General features: G+C 37.6%; 1 long non-coding RNA gene across 1 annotated transcript; it reads left to right on the top strand.

The window, feature by feature from the left end:
* Positions 1 to 1,752: 1,752 nt before the first annotated feature.
* On the top strand, positions 1,753 to 14,936 carry LOC142602677 (uncharacterized). The gene is made up of 5 exons (XR_012836439.1): positions 1,753 to 1,865; positions 3,358 to 3,986; positions 10,338 to 10,437; positions 13,631 to 13,691; positions 14,802 to 14,936. It is a non-coding gene; the product is annotated as an uncharacterized LOC142602677 (long non-coding RNA).
* Positions 14,937 to 17,715: the final 2,779 nt, after the last annotated feature.

The raw sequence follows: 17,715 nt of genomic DNA, 5'->3' as shown, positions 1-17,715 counted from the left end.
ATGCCATCACGATTGCTTCCTCTCCCCAGTGTGCCTGGGACCAGCGTCCCAAGAATTGTACACAGCAGGTTTACTGCAGCCCAGTACACCCTGAAGGATGTACGTACCACACATGTTCCAGAACTACAAAGGGGTTACAATGTGCACGAGATGTGCTGGCAGAAATTAAATTGATGAGGATAATCAGAAACAAATTTTGAAAAAATGAAAAGTATCAAGAATAACTGATGTTCAATCATTTTTATATTCCCTCTCCAAATGTTGATATGGCTTTTTTTCTCTCCTCTTCCTTCCCATTTCTTTGTCATTTTCCACTCCGTCCACTGTAAGTCTGACTCTTTAAAAATATGCTTTGATTGATACAGCATCCTCTCAGCTCATTAAAAGCACAGAAGGGTTATGCATTGCTTGCGATAGAATAATTCACCTTGTATCTTGGTACATGAGAAATATAAAGGAAAAGTAAGACAAAATTTGTCTTATTCAACAGGTTTGTTTATATAGTTATTTCTTTTTTTAAATAGCTGGTGAAATAGATAGTACCATGAGGGGAGCCAGGCAGGTAGACAAACATGCAAGGAGGTCTCTGTACTTTGTTTTAGAGGATTGATGAAAAATTATCATCTTTGGCAAAAATTCTAAACTTTATGAAAGGAGAAGGCCACAGGAAAAAAGTGGTACTGTATTTAGGGATTCATTACATCCTTCATTAAAGATCAGAATGAAACCCCAGGATTTTAATAATGAGGTACAATTCAAAATAATTAGACAATTAGAATAAATGCCTCATTAAAATAATGAGATTTGTGTGCTATATAACGATGCTTGGTTTTTTTCCTCATTCCAAAATATGAAAGCTCTGGTCACTACGTTGAGCTCCCAGCAACGCTGCCCTGCTGAGGGTGGCTCTTATCATAGTCCTGAGCAGGGACTAGCCCGGACCGCGTGGCGTTGGTGAGCACTGCGAGCTCTCGCCGCTCAGAGGGACACAGCACGTCCTTCAGATTGGCAGGGACCATACCCCTTAGCTGTCCTGAATGTTTTTTGGAAATAATGATGTGAATTTTGTCACTTTAAAAATGATCTTTTTGGGGAAATAGCTGACATTAAAATGGGTGTTAGAATGACAGGAACAGCCTGCCCTCCAAGCTTTTTCATGAAAGAAAAGTATTTCATTGCCATTTGAAACAACCAGAGACATATATTTGTTTGCATTCTCGTATCACAAACACCTAATCAAAATGGTATGAAGAGACAGGGAAAGCCATTACCAAGCTGAGCCCAAATATGCCAGGTTTCAGCCTGAGAGAAATTTGTAGCCTGAAGTTATAAGCCACTGAAAATAGGTGTTTATAATGGAAGTGCCATCTTAACCTTATCTGTAGTGGCACTACTGCTTTGCTATAATATCTCCTCTCCTAGCATCTGTGAAATTGTAATCTGTCCTATGGCTGGTAACTGAGGAGATGATGAAACCCAGGGATACGCTCTGAACTACCTTAATTTATCTGTACTAGTTTTTTACTGACACATAAAAAGGGAAGGTGAGCAGGGGGTGAGGGGCTGATGTCAGACAGCTGAGTGCCTCAGATGTGCTTGGGAGACAAGGAAACACGGCACTAGATGACTGTCTGCATTAGTCACCAGATTATCTTTTTATACCTCAATATTTTTTCTTTCTTTGCAGCAAACATGGAACAAAATTGCTCATGATGTTTGAAGGTTTCATCTCTAATATTTGTTTTTCAGCCTAGTGGACCTAAAAGCAAGCCAGTGTAGGACAGCATAGTCCTGCTAATGAAGATGTTATCTCTGGAAACTTTCTGCGTTACTCAGCGTTAATGCCATCCAGCTGCCAAATAGTGGTATGTGCTACACTGATTCTTTGTAATTAAAATAGCTCTTCCGTTACTGCCTCTATCATGTAGGCATGATGAGAAAGCCCTGTAATGCTATCTTAAAAAAAAAGGTCATGGTAAATATTTTTGTTGTATAACCACACAGCTATTTTTGTTTCCTAAACCATTTGTTGCCTTACCTGACTTCTTTGTAAATTGGCCAATTGTAGCCTTACTCACACAAATTGTCTTTAATGGTCCAACAAATTAACTTATTTTTGAGACTGTTATGTTTCTACCCATTGGCTCACAGTAATGTTCAAGGATACAGGATTCGAGTCCTTGGAAGTTTTCTTACAAAGTTAACCATTTTCCCATTTGAACAAGAACACTTAAATATTGGGGGTACAAGTGATGTGAGGATTTGATTCTCTACAGAAGAAAGAAATTGGCAGAAATTTCTGTTGTCCAAAAATCACTAAGTTTGAACTACTCCACTTAGAATGCCTTTCTGTAGCCAGCTTTCATTTATTTCATATGCATAGCACAGAACTGCTAGAATGAAGGGCCAGAGGGGGTCTCTTTTGGGCACTATGCAATGCAGCATGTACCTAGCCCTCTGGCCTCATCCTCTCAGAAACGCCCCTTGTTAATACTCTGCTTTATCCTTGCATTACCTTCTGATACTCTGGCAGCTGTGTGAGTGCTCTTATTCTGGCTCACATGGATACACAAGAGTCATCAATGATTTCTCAGCACTTCACATTATTCAGACTTCTGCTAATTCTGGGAACTATTTGACTACAAGGGACTAAATTTGCCTGAGGGTGTATAGTTTGTTAGTGACGCTGGGGACAGCCAGTGTAGGCAGACTTGGAGAGGCAATTCGTGTGTGTGCACACACATGTGTTCAAGACTTGGAACACGGAGCTCTCAGCTTATGTGAAAAGAACAGTCGTATTTCCCAAAAACAGATGACATTTGTAATATTCTTTTCAAATACACTATTCTCATACAATTTTTTTTCTGAAATAAGAGCATAGAAGGTTACGGAGAGCAATACAAAATAGTAGATATTTTGGAAAACAAGGGAAATCCTAAAAGAGAGAGGGCCATACATATAAAACGCTTTCATCTCTAGGCCACATCTAATTGTCAGGAACATTCAACACCGAGGCTGCAATTGATTACTTTCACAAGGATGTGTACAGACTCTTTCCCATATTGTATCTTGTAACGTTTGCCTAATTACCAGAAGACTGTTTCAAACTGTTCTGATTTTCTTCTTCCTACTGAAATACTTTTTTTTTAAATTGGCATTACAATTTCAGATGTCTTCCTGCAAAAAATGTGATTGCTGTGTAAATAATGTTCAGATAAACAAGTTGCTTATCTGAAATGTCAGTTTTTCAAATACTTGTTAGGACGCTTTAGAGTAGTTCTAATCCAAAATTGCCATAACTCTTTTCCCATCCTATTTTCTGCACATCCTGACACTCTCATTCTGTCTGTTATCCAGATGTCCTTCATTACCAAGATAATTCTCTGAACAGCTGCAACAGTGCTGGGAAATGCCACCTGCAATTGGAAGACAAGATCAAGTTTTGAGAAGAGATAATTTTTTATTTTATTAGTTTACAATAAGCTGTACCCTCTTTGGTAACAAACAAATGAAGTCAGAGACTGTTATCGGTCGTTTGGGTGGCCTATCGATGTGTTTGCATGCCTAGTTTTGCAATTAGGGTCACGTTTCCTGACAGGTAAGTACAGAACCGCAAGCGAACAGAAATGTGCTTCCAGGGAGCGCTTTTAAATGTACTTGCTGCCTTTAGGTATGCTGGACTTTTAAAGTAAAATAAAATAAAGAATTTTAACAGTACCAGTACCATCTATAAGATAGAAATGGAGACTTTAATAGTGCTAATTATGTGCAGACAAACTGACAAAATATCCTGCTAAATGAACAAGTAGGTGTCCACCTCAGTGACTGAGCAGTTAATTATCTTCATCACAGATCAGGTAATTACACACATGTATTTGTGTAGTACTGTAAGACCATGTTTTATGCATAACAACCGGGCCTAAATATCTTCCCTGTTTGCTTTCCAAGATCTTGACAGAGACTGCAGCCACATCCAGCAGCACTGGGTAAGTCCTCTAATTCTAGTCCCTCTCTCCCTTCCATGTCAGAGTCTCCTTGCAGAAATTTTCGTTTGAAAGGATCCGGGTGGCTATTGCTTATCTGTCTGTCTCATGTATCATAGTTTCAAGCTATTAGTTGAGAAGGTGCCAGAGCTAGAGGGGTCTTCTACTGTAAAAAGGTAACCAAGTTCACCTCAGCTGATTTCCATCTCAAACAAAGAAATAAACCCACCAGAGATTCAAGCAGGACAATCCTAAGAGCCTTCAAAGTAAAACTTTTTGCTCTATCTGGTTAGACATAAAAATGCCTGAGATACTGAGTCTTGGTTTCTGATTAAATTCTGTAGCATTTGGTAAAATAAATCTACCCTTTTAAAGTTAGAATATATATGTATATAAAATTATATGTAAATCAAAGAGTTTTGCCTTAGTGAAGCTAGGTTAAAAACATTCTCTAGAAGCATAAACCTCAGGAACAGAAGCTGAAAAAAGCATTCATTGAAATTCATGCCTCCAGAATTTATACGTTTATATAACAAGTGTGTTGTGCTCTTTCAAACTGGTGAGCTAAAGTCTTTACTTTGCAAAGACGATCCACTGCCTCCCACACACACACTCTTACAACCCTTAATTTCAAGTAAATCCACCTGCTTCTCTGTAGTGGTTACTTTTTAATTACCTTGAGTGCCCTAACTCTGTTGTTAAAAGAGCTTGAGGTTTCCAAGTCCACTTGTATATTGAAAAATTGCTAGTTTGTGAGCTAGAACTGAAGTCAGAGCTCAGGTATTGATCTCAGAAAAAAATTACTGAGGATTGTGGGGATTTTGCTCTGACAAGAAAGAATGACTTTTAAGGCCTCCAAAGATGCAAAATTCTTTCAGTGACATGCATTAGTGATAATCAGTGTGTGTTGCTATGGTTGAGTAGAAGTCGGCACCGAACTTCACAAAACTCTTTCAACCTTTCCTCTCTAACTGTATAAATGTGAAAGTAACAATAAATCTTGTTGACAATTACTTCCACATCTATTGGCAGTCAGTCAGCTGCAATGTGAACAGCATTGTGCACAATATGTGCAGCACAGCCAACACCCATTAACTATCTCCCTAGTTTCTCTTGTGACTTAGAGAACATGTTATTTTTCCCTAGTGAGCAGCCTTTTCAAATGCTGAATTAGTAATATTAGCAGCAAATACTACTAATTTGTCAGCCAGGCTGTGTTTTTCCAGAGTGTGCACAATGGGGTCTGATAACTGCTTTGTAGTGCAGTAGAGCAAAGATGAAAATTCAAAAACTTTTCTAAATCATTTGTATGAGACATAAAGAAGTGGTGTAAAATTCATTATTTTTTTTTACCGTTAGAATAGTCAGTATGTATCTAAAAAAAAAAAAAAAGTGGAATTTCAACCCTATTCAGCAACGAACATAACACATAATATGGAAGCATATACGTAAATTCTTTACAGAAACTGAGCTAGAAACAATTTACCAATATGAAATACTTATTCAAAGAGGGTATTGTCAGGACCTCTATATTTTCAGATTTCAGTGGCTAAGTTAAATAATATTTATGAAGAAAAGAAACTTCTCTGCTATAAATAACAAATTTCTATTGTATATCATGCATTCATTGCTTGCATACAGTTTTCATTGACATCAGTAGGAAATCTGAGCAAATAATTGTGTAGCATATGAAACTGAAAAGCACAAATGGATCAGGGTTGATAGTCTTATTTTTCTAATCAGTTTTCCTATGCAATTCTTACAGGCAAATGCACATACATACTTATATGTGAAATCATACACATATAGATAGATAGACCTGTATCTAATTTTCATAAATACATAGCTATCTACCATCAGTAAAAACATGACATTCAACAGACAACACAGATTTACTGTGGACATCTGAAAAATTAATTCATCTTCTTTCCTTTCATGAAATTGTTTATTTTCAATTCATACTTAGTCAAATACAGCATATGAATGATATATAAGTAGGGGTTGTTACAGCTAAAGCTCTCCATAGTTTTCCCCATTGCTAGATTCATAACAGGTCAGCATTAAGCTGACTGATTTAGTACAAGGAGGGAAAGGGAATCACTTTGGTGGCTGGGGAAGATGTATAGGAAGTCTTTGCCAGAATAGCCTAAAAGTTGGAAGGAAGCTTGTGAATTATGTGTGATTATCCAAGGAGTTTTGTCCACATCTGTATAGCACTATTTTTTAAAGAGAGAGGATGTAATCTAACTGAAGGCTGGATGGCGTTATAAGAATACTGACTGCAGGGAGAGCATAGGTTACCGAGTGGCTCTGTTGTCTTGTGCTCCCTGGGAGGTTCCTCACTTCCAGGACCAGAGAGCCAGCTGCCGCACACTGGGAAGGGCCACAGTGCGAGAGACTGGGTGCTGTCTTCTGCGACTGCCACTCATTTCTCAACTGGACTAATGAATCGGTACCAGTATCTAAAGGGGTCAGAGAAGTCCACAGAGTCTCTCTTGTCTGCAACTTGAATGTCCTTCCCAGGTTTTCAGCTGAATCATTTGTGGATTTTGATACAATTTTAGGATTACCTTCTGTGTTGCTTTTCTGAGTTCTGAAAGTTGTATTAGAGGAAAACTTATAATGTAGGAAAAACTTTATTTCATTCCTGGTGTATCAACGTTGAATAAAAATTAAAAAAAAAAAAAAAAGAAAAAATACACTAGGAGTGAGGACTGTGGGGTAAATTCTGTTCTGGGAGTTATCACTGATTTACTTGACTCTATGCCAATCACTGGCAAACAGTTTCAGTGCTCTATAAACTGATATCAAAATCCGTTTTAGACAACTGGCCTGATTAACGCCCACAGCTCTCCCCAAAATAGTGACTCAGGCAGTTCCTTACAGATTTGATAATTTCGAGAGAAGAACATTGCCCAGGGACTCTGGAAATAAAATAAATTTCATTACTCTCTAAAATGCATTCTAGGGTGCTTATTAACCTCTAGTTCCCAGGTTTGTCATTAACCTTCCTGGACCCATTGTGTACATTGTGGAACTAACACAATTTTGACTTATGTTTTTTTGGCATGGTTAGCCAATATTTGTAAAACACTGTAAGATCCCTCCATGGAAATTTCTACATAACAGAAATGTACTGCCCATTGCAGAATATTTTAGATACTACCTCTTTCTTTTATTTTACTTGAATTTGGATAAAAAGAGTTAATGGAATTATGCAGCACTAGCAGAGCTGAAGCAATGATATTGGTTGTAAAAACTGCCCCTGTGCAAGAATGTTATTTTTTTATTGAAGTGAGTCTTCTGTTTTATGTTCAGCAATTGCCCTGTGTTTTAATTCCCTCATAAGGATCACCAAAAAAAAGGAGGAAAAAAAGGAAAATATGAGTATATGCTGTAAATGTTATGTTCACATATTTTTTCCCCACAAAGAAAGGAAACGGCTAGAAATGTTGATTTTAAAAAAAAAAAAAATTTAAAAACCTTTCAACAATTGGAGATTATTGAAATACTAAATTACTGGCACACAAGAGAACTAGATGATTGTTGTTCCACATTTCCAACACAAACCAAATGATGGCTTGGAAAAAACAACAGCAGCAAATATTTTGAGTCTTAATTATAAGGCTTAAAAAGGCTGATGAACAAAAGAGAGGAGGAGGGGAATGTGTGGAATAGTGAACAGAAAGACAAACATGTTAAAAAAAAAATTTTAAAGCCTTTGTCAGACTCAAAAAGAGAAACAGACTTAATTATTATTTTCTCTTCATTCCATTTTGGGAGCTTTATCTGAAACTATAACTTACAAAGAGCAATTATAAACAAATGGCACCCAGCATGAATACTTCTCTGAGGTTTGATTGTCTCATCCTTGGCTCTTACATCAGCACAATGATGTGTTGCCCATTGGAAACCAGCATGACTAGGAGTGTAGAAGAGAAGCCGTGCAGTGATTTAAACCTATAGCTTCATTTATCTGCTCCATATGGAATTGCAACCTGGACAATAGTATCAATCCATTAAAATGAAGGGCTTATTCCAATGGAACCTGGCTAGATTAGTTAAAGTATTCTGCAATTCATGGAGAACAGCAGAGAATATGGAAATAATTTGCTAGAATAATCCAGAGAATTACTTTATGCTTCTGATATAGATCGCTGGGGAAATAATTTAAAAGCATTTTTAAATATCTTCCATTTTCTATTATGAGCCTTTGGATTTCCACAGTTTGAGAGAAGTGAGACATTGTGGCTTAGAAAACTAATTACAAAACATAAAAATGCTCAAGTCTAATGGAACAAATCAGACAGAAAAAAGATTTCCATACAGAAAGATCAATGTTGGAATGGAAGCTACAGCTTTTACGTAAGTGTCTTCCTCTCAACTTCTTTGTTATACATTCTCTTTGTTCCTGTTAGCTTACTAATTAGCTGTGATTTTTTTTAATGCCCCTTACACTGGGTTAATTTTGTCTAACTCAACAGCAGGGGTTTGTGTAATAATAATTCACATAGCAATGTCAATGATTAAAATCCTTTCATTAACATGGTACCTTAAAGATAATGAATGTGAAGCTTTTAGCTAACCCAATCTCTAGGCTCAGAAAGGCAGTTTTTGCAGAAAATAATAAAAAAATGCTTGTACAGATTAGCTTTTGCCAGCAGAACAAATGAGATCTTTGTTTGGGTGTATTACAAACACAAAGTCATACAAATCAAAGAGCATTTATTATGAATACAATGATGTAGCACGCTTCTTGTGACAAAAGAATTCTAATAATGTACTTGAAGAATGCAAAACAGGCATTCAGAAGTGCTAATTTTCTGGCATTTTTTGTAGACAACACTGTCAAGGCACAGATAATCAACTGAGGGGTCAGAGCGCCTTGAGCTGAATGTTGTCAGAGATGTGGCGGAAGGTGCTTTGGGCTGGATACGTCATTTCTCTTCAGCCCCTTCAAGAATTTTAAACAGGTTTATCTGTCAGGATACAAGAAGTGTGGTTCAGTAATTAGGGACACAAGATGAAATACCATTTTGGAAAGTTTTAATAAGTGCTAGAACAACCATTCTACTGAACTTGCTGTCTTTTCTAAAAAATACCTTTCCACCTACATTCTAATGGTTCTTACATTTCATTTTTACTAAGTGCAAAAGATGTTTGCTGGATGAATTCATCCACACACAAATAGTATAACTAATAAAGAAAGGTGCCTTAGCAACAGCAGCAGGGTAACAACATTGAGAAGACCAGTAACTCTCATTCAAATCAGTCACAGCATTCTGCCCTTAATATACTGTGCTTTCACTTCTATGAGTCAAATCCTGGTTTTGAAAACTAATATATATTGCATCTGTATTTTCTACCATCCCATTGTACTATATATCTGGATTTTTTTAAAGTCAAATATCATTTGTACAACAGCCAACTAATTTACATTAATAAGTTCTGGCTTTAACAGTTTTATTTAAAAACTAGCAAAAATATCATTCTTGACACCATCTTTCCTAGTTAGGATTTTTGTACCTTTTAAACTATTTTTTTCCCACTGCAATGGAAACCTCTACATTTCAAGTTAAGGGATCATGCTTCAAAGACTCAAGCAAATCTGTGGTTTATTTATGTAGATGCTGTCATTGAAGTCAGCTGTGTGCTTGTTAAGCCTTTACTGTATTAAGGTTTTTAGCAATTGATCAACATGAGCAGAATTCCTCAACAAATGAGCTCAGCTGACATTTTCAGTGGGGTGATGGCCAAATGGGTCTTTCAGATTGTCTCTTTGCTGTGTCATTCACTCAAGTAAGTAATTCAAGGAGGAGGTCAGTGAATGGGTAGTTAGTGGGAACACTTACTGCAGCTGTAGCTTCTCTGTAATTTTCCTGTGGATAATTTCATATATTTTTGTCTTTAGTGCATCGCTGTTCCCATTGCTCTCATAAGCACAAATAATTGCTTCCATTTTTTTAAAGGAAAGAAAGCAGAAGATAGCCCCCTAGAAAGCTGAGTCACTAAGCTGGCTACTAAAATTAATATAAATATGACTAAGTAAAAGTTTCATCTGATAAAGGCATTAATATGAAAGCTGAAATAAATGCTTTTGTGTAAGAGACTGTCAAGAAAAAGCTTCAGGGTTTGATTTGCCAAGGAAGACACAGAACCTATGAAAATTCTTAATCTCATATATGTAAACAGAAATGGGCTGTATCTTGTTATTTTTCCCTCATATTTTGGCTTGCAGGCAATAATAGCCTGGTAAATTTGGTTCAGCTGAGCAGAGTTCTACATGCTATGTATCTTGCCACGCTCTCCTCTCAAAAAATCCTGCACTGATCTGTATGGATTCTTATTTCCCAGAATGTCTTGCAGCCTGAAAAAGTGAGAAGAAAAACCTTGTTCTCCAAATAAAACCATACTGCAAAATATGGAGCACCTCCAGTTTCTTTGAGCTCCACAGGTGAGGTCTGTTGCTAACTGGATGCTTTCAGGCCTATGACAAAATAGAGCATGACGCTAGGACTTGCATAGTATATGGTATCAGATTGGGACCAGAGAAAAGTTTTAAAAGGTACAAGAAAAATGTAGAGGGACGTGGGGACGGAAGATGGAATGTGGTACATAGAGCAGTCACAGTTTTAATGGAGTTACAACCAGGTAGTGCTTATACATTGGAAATTATCCCTTTTTACCCACTTAGAATGGAGACAGCTCAAAGGTGACACAAGACCACCTTTCCCTTCTGCCACACTTCCATGTTCACTCGTGGTACATCTCTGTGTTCCACACCAGAAAGTACTTTATCCTGTTACACAATCTGAACAATTTTGTATGATTCTTTGGATTTTATTGGCAAAACTCCATGAGTTCTTCCTGAAGAAGTAGCATATTAAGTTCATGATTATAGTTATTTATATATCTTTACTATAATTATTTATTCTCTCATAGCAAATGCTTCCTAGACTCTTAATAACATTAAATACCACAAAAGGAATTCATTGGCCCTGGTAGTATCATAGAATGGTTTGGGTTGGAAAGGACCTTAAAGACCATCTAGTTCCAACCTCCCGGCCATGGGCAGGGACACCCTCCACTAGACCAGGCTGCTCAAAGCCCCATCCAACCTGGTCTTAAACACTTCCAGGGAGGGGGCAGCCACAAGTCAAATCAGTATTTCTGTTTCAGCAGAGACAATGAAAAGGCTAACCCCAGACCCTCAGAAATTCTCCTGGGAGTGTACTTTTAAAATGCCAATTTGTATCTGTTTAGTACTGAAGTAATATATTCTGATTGAATATTGAAATAATATTTTCAGTTTGTTTTTATTTTAATATTTTTGGACCTCTTGAGTAGTCATGGAAAAAGAAGTGCTTGACAGACTCCTTGCTCCTTTTTCAGGGATGTCCTCTCAGTTCTGTACTTCACTAATTTCCTCTCCCTCTTCTCCATTCTGACTTGTAATACTCCCTCACACTTGCGAATAATAATAAACTATTCGTAATGATAAACCTATTCCTAAAAGAATGGGCTCAAATGGATCAACACCCTGACCTCTGCCTCTCTGTCCTGGATGAGCTGCGCTCAACTGAGACATAGATAGTTACCTATCAGGAGATACCTGCTTCAGTATCTCTTTTATATCATGCTATGCCAATCATATATTATTGAATTGAAAAAAGCTTATCTTAAAAGAGTTATTCTCTTCTCAGCCTGCAGATGTGTAAGAGTGTATCTTCAGTAAAGACTACTAATAAAAGAACCAGACCTATTATTCCCATATATGTTTTGCCACATTCTGATAGACATTTCAACTTCTATGGCAGGTGGAACAGCATACATGATAAAAGAGAGAGGAAATCAAGTGAAAATGAATATATATACAATTGCACGGTAGATGAAGGAGATATTTTTCCCCTAGAAAATATTTTGAAGCAGCTTATTCCTGTATGAATGGGGACCATCCTCCAGTTACTAGAAAGGCATTGGAACAACTTGATTTTTTTTTATTTTTTTTTTTTAATACCTGACTGGTCTGATTGATAAAGGAAAAATAGTGAAATAAGTAAAGAAAAATAGCTTCAGAGATTGAAACAATCATTGCTAATTATTTTTCTTTTTTTTCCTGAAATGTCTGGTTGGGGTGTTAGGGCTTCTAAGTGTATTGAGCTTTTGTGGCTATGTCTCATTGTGGAGTTTATAAGAGGCCCCATTGCAACTAGCATAGCACTGTCAGTGTCCTTTATTGTCTGGGCTGGGATTTAATTTCGGTACATTACTTGCAATCAAGACAACCTTGGTGTTACGGTTTGTTGCACTTCTTTACGAGCTCTATCTCACTAAAGTGCATTCTCCCCAGCCTACAGCCAGAGCCTGTGCTGGTTTTGGCTGGGATAGAGTTAATTCTCTTCATAGTAGCTGGTGTGGGGCTGTGGTTTGGATTTGTGCTGAAAACAGTGTTGATAACACAGGGATGTTTTTGTTACTGCTGAGCAGTGCTGACACAGAGCCAAGGCCTTTTCTGCTTCTCACCCCGCCCCACCAGCGAGTAGGCTGGGGGTGCACAAGGAGTTGGGAGGGGACACAGCCGGGACAGCTGTCCCAGCTATCTGACCAAAGGGATATTCCATACCATATGATGTCATGCTCAGCATATAAAGCTGGAGGAGGAAGGTGGAGGGCATGTTTGGAGCGGTGGTGTTTGTCTTCCCAGCTGTTACATGTGATGGAGCCCTGCTGTCCTGGAGATGGCTGAACGCCTGCCTGCCCATGGGAAGTGGTGCATTAATTCCTTGTCTTGCTTTGCTTGTGTGTGTGGCTTCTGCTTTACTTATTAAACTGCCTTTATCTCAACCCACTTTTCTCACTTTCACTCTTCTGATTGTCTCCCCCATCCTGCTGGGGGCAGGGGGGGGAGTGAGCGAATGGCTGGGTGGAGCTCAGTTGCTGGCTGGGGTTAAACCACAACAGCCTACTAGTCTGGAATAAAACTCTTGCACATAATGAGAAAAGTAAAATCATACCAGAGAAAAATAATGGCCAGTCCTTTTTACTGGCTTTGTAAAGACTATGACCTCAGCAAAGCTGAGTCAGTGTTCATGCTGCTACTTCTGCCTGGAGCTGTGCAAAATTTCACACTGCTATAAATTTGGTCCAGGGGAAACATATTTATGCAGCCAAAAGCCAATAGATGTGTAGGTCAGGATTTGGTCTCATAGGTCTTAAGAATAACAGTATATTCTTAGCCTGTATGTGATATAAGTAGGTGTTCTGCAAACCACAGTTTGTATCTTGTCCTTGTGGTAGACCTTGCCCCCAGTGAATCTTGTTGGCCTCTTTCACCTGTGGTATGGTGGTTGTGGCTCAGCTTGTGATCTAGATGTACCGTAAGTCCAAACAGAGATTATTGCCCCATTCTGACGGGCTTTCAAGCAGCCTAAGGCAAGTGCTGAGAAGGAAAGGAAAAGCGATTTATAATACAGGGATTAGCACAGTTTGAGTAAAAGTTTTCTGGATTCTCTAACAAAAAGGTTGTGAGGCTTTCTGCTTTGTGGAACAGAAACACAGGACAGACTATAATTTCTTAGAGTAACCATTCTGACATGTAACTCTTTCTGAAATATAACTCTGAAACAACTCTTTGCTGTCTCCAGTAGGGACAATGGTCACATATAAGAGAAAGATCAGATTCCAAGATTGAAAACCACCACTCTCCAAGTAAGACAATACTGAAAATGTTTCAGAAGGATTGTTTAATTTCTGTGGCTTTACCTTTAAGAGAAAATATCAAATGTATGGAATTCCTCTCAAAAAAGATTTTTTTTTTAATTGCAAATGCTAACTGTCACTTCAATAATTACTTGAAAATGGCATAGTAATACTAGTTTTGACAGGAGTTCAGATTTTGTGTTTGCGACCTATCTTTACTGTAGGTGTTGTTTTATTGTCCCTTGTTCAGAAAATCTCCATGCGGTGAAGGAAGTGAAAGCAGAGATGACAGTCAATACAGCCTTGCGCTGCTACCTGTGCTCCTTTCCTTACTATTCCTGAAATAATGAGATACTTAAGGTGTATCAGAGTAATACAGTATGGTTTAAATCATAGAAACATGTTCCTCTGATCATCAGGTGATGATTTTCTGTCTTCATCTTGGACTGGAAACTAAACAGGAGTCCATAATTAACTGATCATTGCAGAATTAGATGGCATTAAACTGAGTTTATTTTAATAAGCTGTAGTAGTTGCCCAAATGAAAGGCGCAGTGCTCTGAAGGACCTCCTGAAAAGAACAGGGAATAAGCTCTTTACAACCAATATCTTTTCTGTTAATATAAGTTACTGATGTAATTATCTATGGTTAAAGAATGAGTGAAATGTAGCTGAGCCAAATATGTCTTTAAAAACATACAATAATGGTAATTGCTGCATATCAGAATACGAAAAGGGAGAAGGAAAGATGAAAATATGCTGTAGGAAAGAAGTTAAATTATAAAGAAAAAGAGAATATAAGCATACTTGGTAGAATTTTTAAGGTTCAAAAGCTTATTTCAATGTGAAATTTATTATTGGTCATTACAAACACTAGAAATGCACATGCTAATACTTTACAGTCTTGTTAACAGAAGATTGGTGAGCAAGGAGTTTAGCCTGCAGTGGCTTAAATTCACTGCTATACCCATTCTCCATCTCCCCCCCCTCACCCCTCAATTCATGTTCATCTTGACTTCACATGGGTAGAACAATTTTTGGAGTTCATTTATGCTGCTTTTAATTTGTCTAGATGAGTCACCGCTGAATGACATGGACGATGTGTTTCTGCCTTTTTCAGCACTTCCAGCTCTTTGTGGTCCCGTATCATGACGAACTCTGAGTTGACCTAAGTCTCTCCTACAAAACATTGCAGAAAACTAATCCACCATAACTTAGAAACCACTTCAAGAAAAGGAACAAATTCCGAGGCAGTAAGTTATGCTACTTGAACTCAGAATTACATAGATTACTCATACTGACACTCATGAGTACAAAATGGGCACATACATTTGTGCAAGTGAGATGGAATAAGGCATAGGAAAGATATAAATATGATATGATCTGCTTTTAGCATACATCCTGTTAGTAACTGCTTTATTGGTTCTACTCCTCTCAGTAATTTTCAACATCAGTAGGTCAAATTCAGTAGCAATGTTTCAATTATACGCTGGTAAATGATCCTATGATAAATCTTAGGGACTCCCGTGGAAGAAAGTTAAAAATTATATTAACTAAGAACTCTTTCTAAATGTATTTAGATGCATCTCTGAATTTGATGTTATCTGTGGTCATGTCAATACAGATCACAGTATATGATTTTATTGCAAAATACGTTACTCTGAAACAGAATTATCTTATATTCACTGGGTGGTATCACAGTGGTCTTTGCTGCAATTAGACGGTGGTGATGGTGTGATGACGGACATCAACACAGTGACAAAAAAAAGGGGCACATAAGTCATTCTGAGCATAACAAATGCTTGAGAATTTGACAATAACAATTTGAGAGTCAACAGGGAAGCTTGGCACGATGGAGTGCGGTGAATCAGGATGATCAAATGATTTTATTAGTTTGCTTTTATTAGTCAGATCTATTTCCATTTTTTTAATATGACCAGGGAAAAAAGAAGTAATTGTAATCAGTTTATCAAATACAACCCTGGCAGGGTATGACACTGGTAACTTGATTTTGTTCTAACTGAACATACTATGTTTTGACTAATCTTCAGCATCCAAGATCATTCCTCTTAAAATGTCAGGAAGATGAGTTAGAGTAATAGTTTATTTGTTTTGTTTTGGTGTTTTATTTTAAATAATGTCGAAATATGTTTCAGATCTGGCCTCGTTGTTTCTGGCAGACATGGGACAGATGAGGCTTAAAAAACTGAAAAGCATCTCAATTTATCTTCAGACCACAGACTGGGAGTCTACCATGGGCACTCACAGTATAAGCTTTGCTAGTGTCCTTGCCCTCTCCCCCTGTCACATGAACTTCACCTAAAATAATCACGTACTCAGTGGGAGAGAAGGGATTCTGTAACTGTGATAGCTAATGCCCAAGGCTCCCCTAAGCAATGATGAACAATTATTATAAACTATTCCAAATTATAGACAGTAGGCACTGTGATGGAGACTTTTGTAGACTGGACTGAGACAATTACCAAATGAAGGAAAATATTATTATTTTAGGAAATGTAACATTTTAATACGTTGTGAAAAATGATGAGGGAATAATAAATGGAGGGCATAAAAACAGCTAATAATAAAAAGGAGCTTGGTGAGAAATCCCGCTGTCATATTTGCATTTACCCTGAAACTAATGCCGTGCACATTTTTGAATGCAAATAATTCACAAGAGGAAGCAAAATGAGGATGTTAATAATAATTTTTCCCTTAATGAGAAGCTGTACTTTGATTGAAACGAGCTTTAAGGTGGCCTAAACTAGGCCTAACAAAGGAGCTGCTTTTTTTTTTTTTTTTTTGGAGACTTTAAAGGAATAAGCTAGAATAATATTCTGTCACTTAAAATCCCCAGCATTAACATTGTTATCACAAATCTTATTTCAAATTAAAAAAGACGTGTTAGGAAAATTATTCATTCCATATGGGATTTTCTTTTTCACTTTGGCTATTAACTTAAAATGCCTTTTCTTTTGGGAACAGCTTAAGATTTTAGGTTTCTTTTCTTTTTTTTTTTTTTTTTAAATCTCATTCACAAAATATATTGTATTGGCTCCTTATCTCAGGACTTCCACACCAAGGCTCTAGGCTGCCTTCCTCATTCTTTGACCTAGTGAAGGCTTGTTAGTCCCAGATGGCTTAGATGGAAACTGGGCTCCTGAATTGACTGGTGTGTCCAACTTCTTACTACTGCTTAGAAACACTCATGTATTTCATATAAAAAATACTTTAATGAATTAAAACTAGGTTAATTCAAGTTTGAAAACACTGTTTCCAAATATTGAGAATATGGAAATTACATTAGATTAGACTGGAGACACCTTGCCAGTGTTGGCCAGCACCTTTTTACCCACTCAAGGCAAATCCTAAGTGGATATAATTCTATTAAATTAAACACACCTTCTATTAAAAGGAGATGAACCAGATTGATTTGTCCCTGTTTGGCCTGAATCCTATCATTCTCTGCAACAGAGGAGTATAGTATAATTCCCTGTGAGTCGTCATCAACACACTGAAGAGCTAATCAAAAATCCTTCCCTGTCATCTCATGTATGCTGTAAGACAGTGGTCATGTTTTATGCGAGGAATTCCAGGAAATGGGGTTTGATTTCTTTTTGTGTATTTGTTTTCACTAGGTATTTTGAAAACAGCCTGTGGGTTATGTGTGCTCTGCTCTGCATGTGGTGTGTGGCTGATCACTGATGTGTCATGTGATGCACTTTCTCTTTGATTGCACCTATTTAAAATAGAAAAATGTAAAATGAACATGATGAAGCAAATAATAAAATAGGAGTCATGTAAGGACTCTGATCCTCAACACGAGAGGTGAGAAGTGCCCCGCCCCCTGCAGGCAGTCACATGGGCTGCCCGTGCCAGAAGCCCTGCCCCTTTTCTGGTCACATGGTATAAGAAGCAGGAAGTCCCTCCCCACTGTATACATGGGGGCAGCCATTCTGGTTTGATTGCCATTTTGTGGCAGGGAGCCTTATGCTCAGGTATCAAACATACACATTTACAAGTATAAAATTCCT

This window comes from Balearica regulorum, chromosome 8, assembly GCF_011004875.1.
Source record: "Balearica regulorum gibbericeps isolate bBalReg1 chromosome 8, bBalReg1.pri, whole genome shotgun sequence".
Taxonomy (NCBI): Eukaryota; Metazoa; Chordata; class Aves; order Gruiformes; family Gruidae; genus Balearica; species Balearica regulorum.
This window is presented reverse-complemented; position numbering and strand designations above follow the sequence as displayed.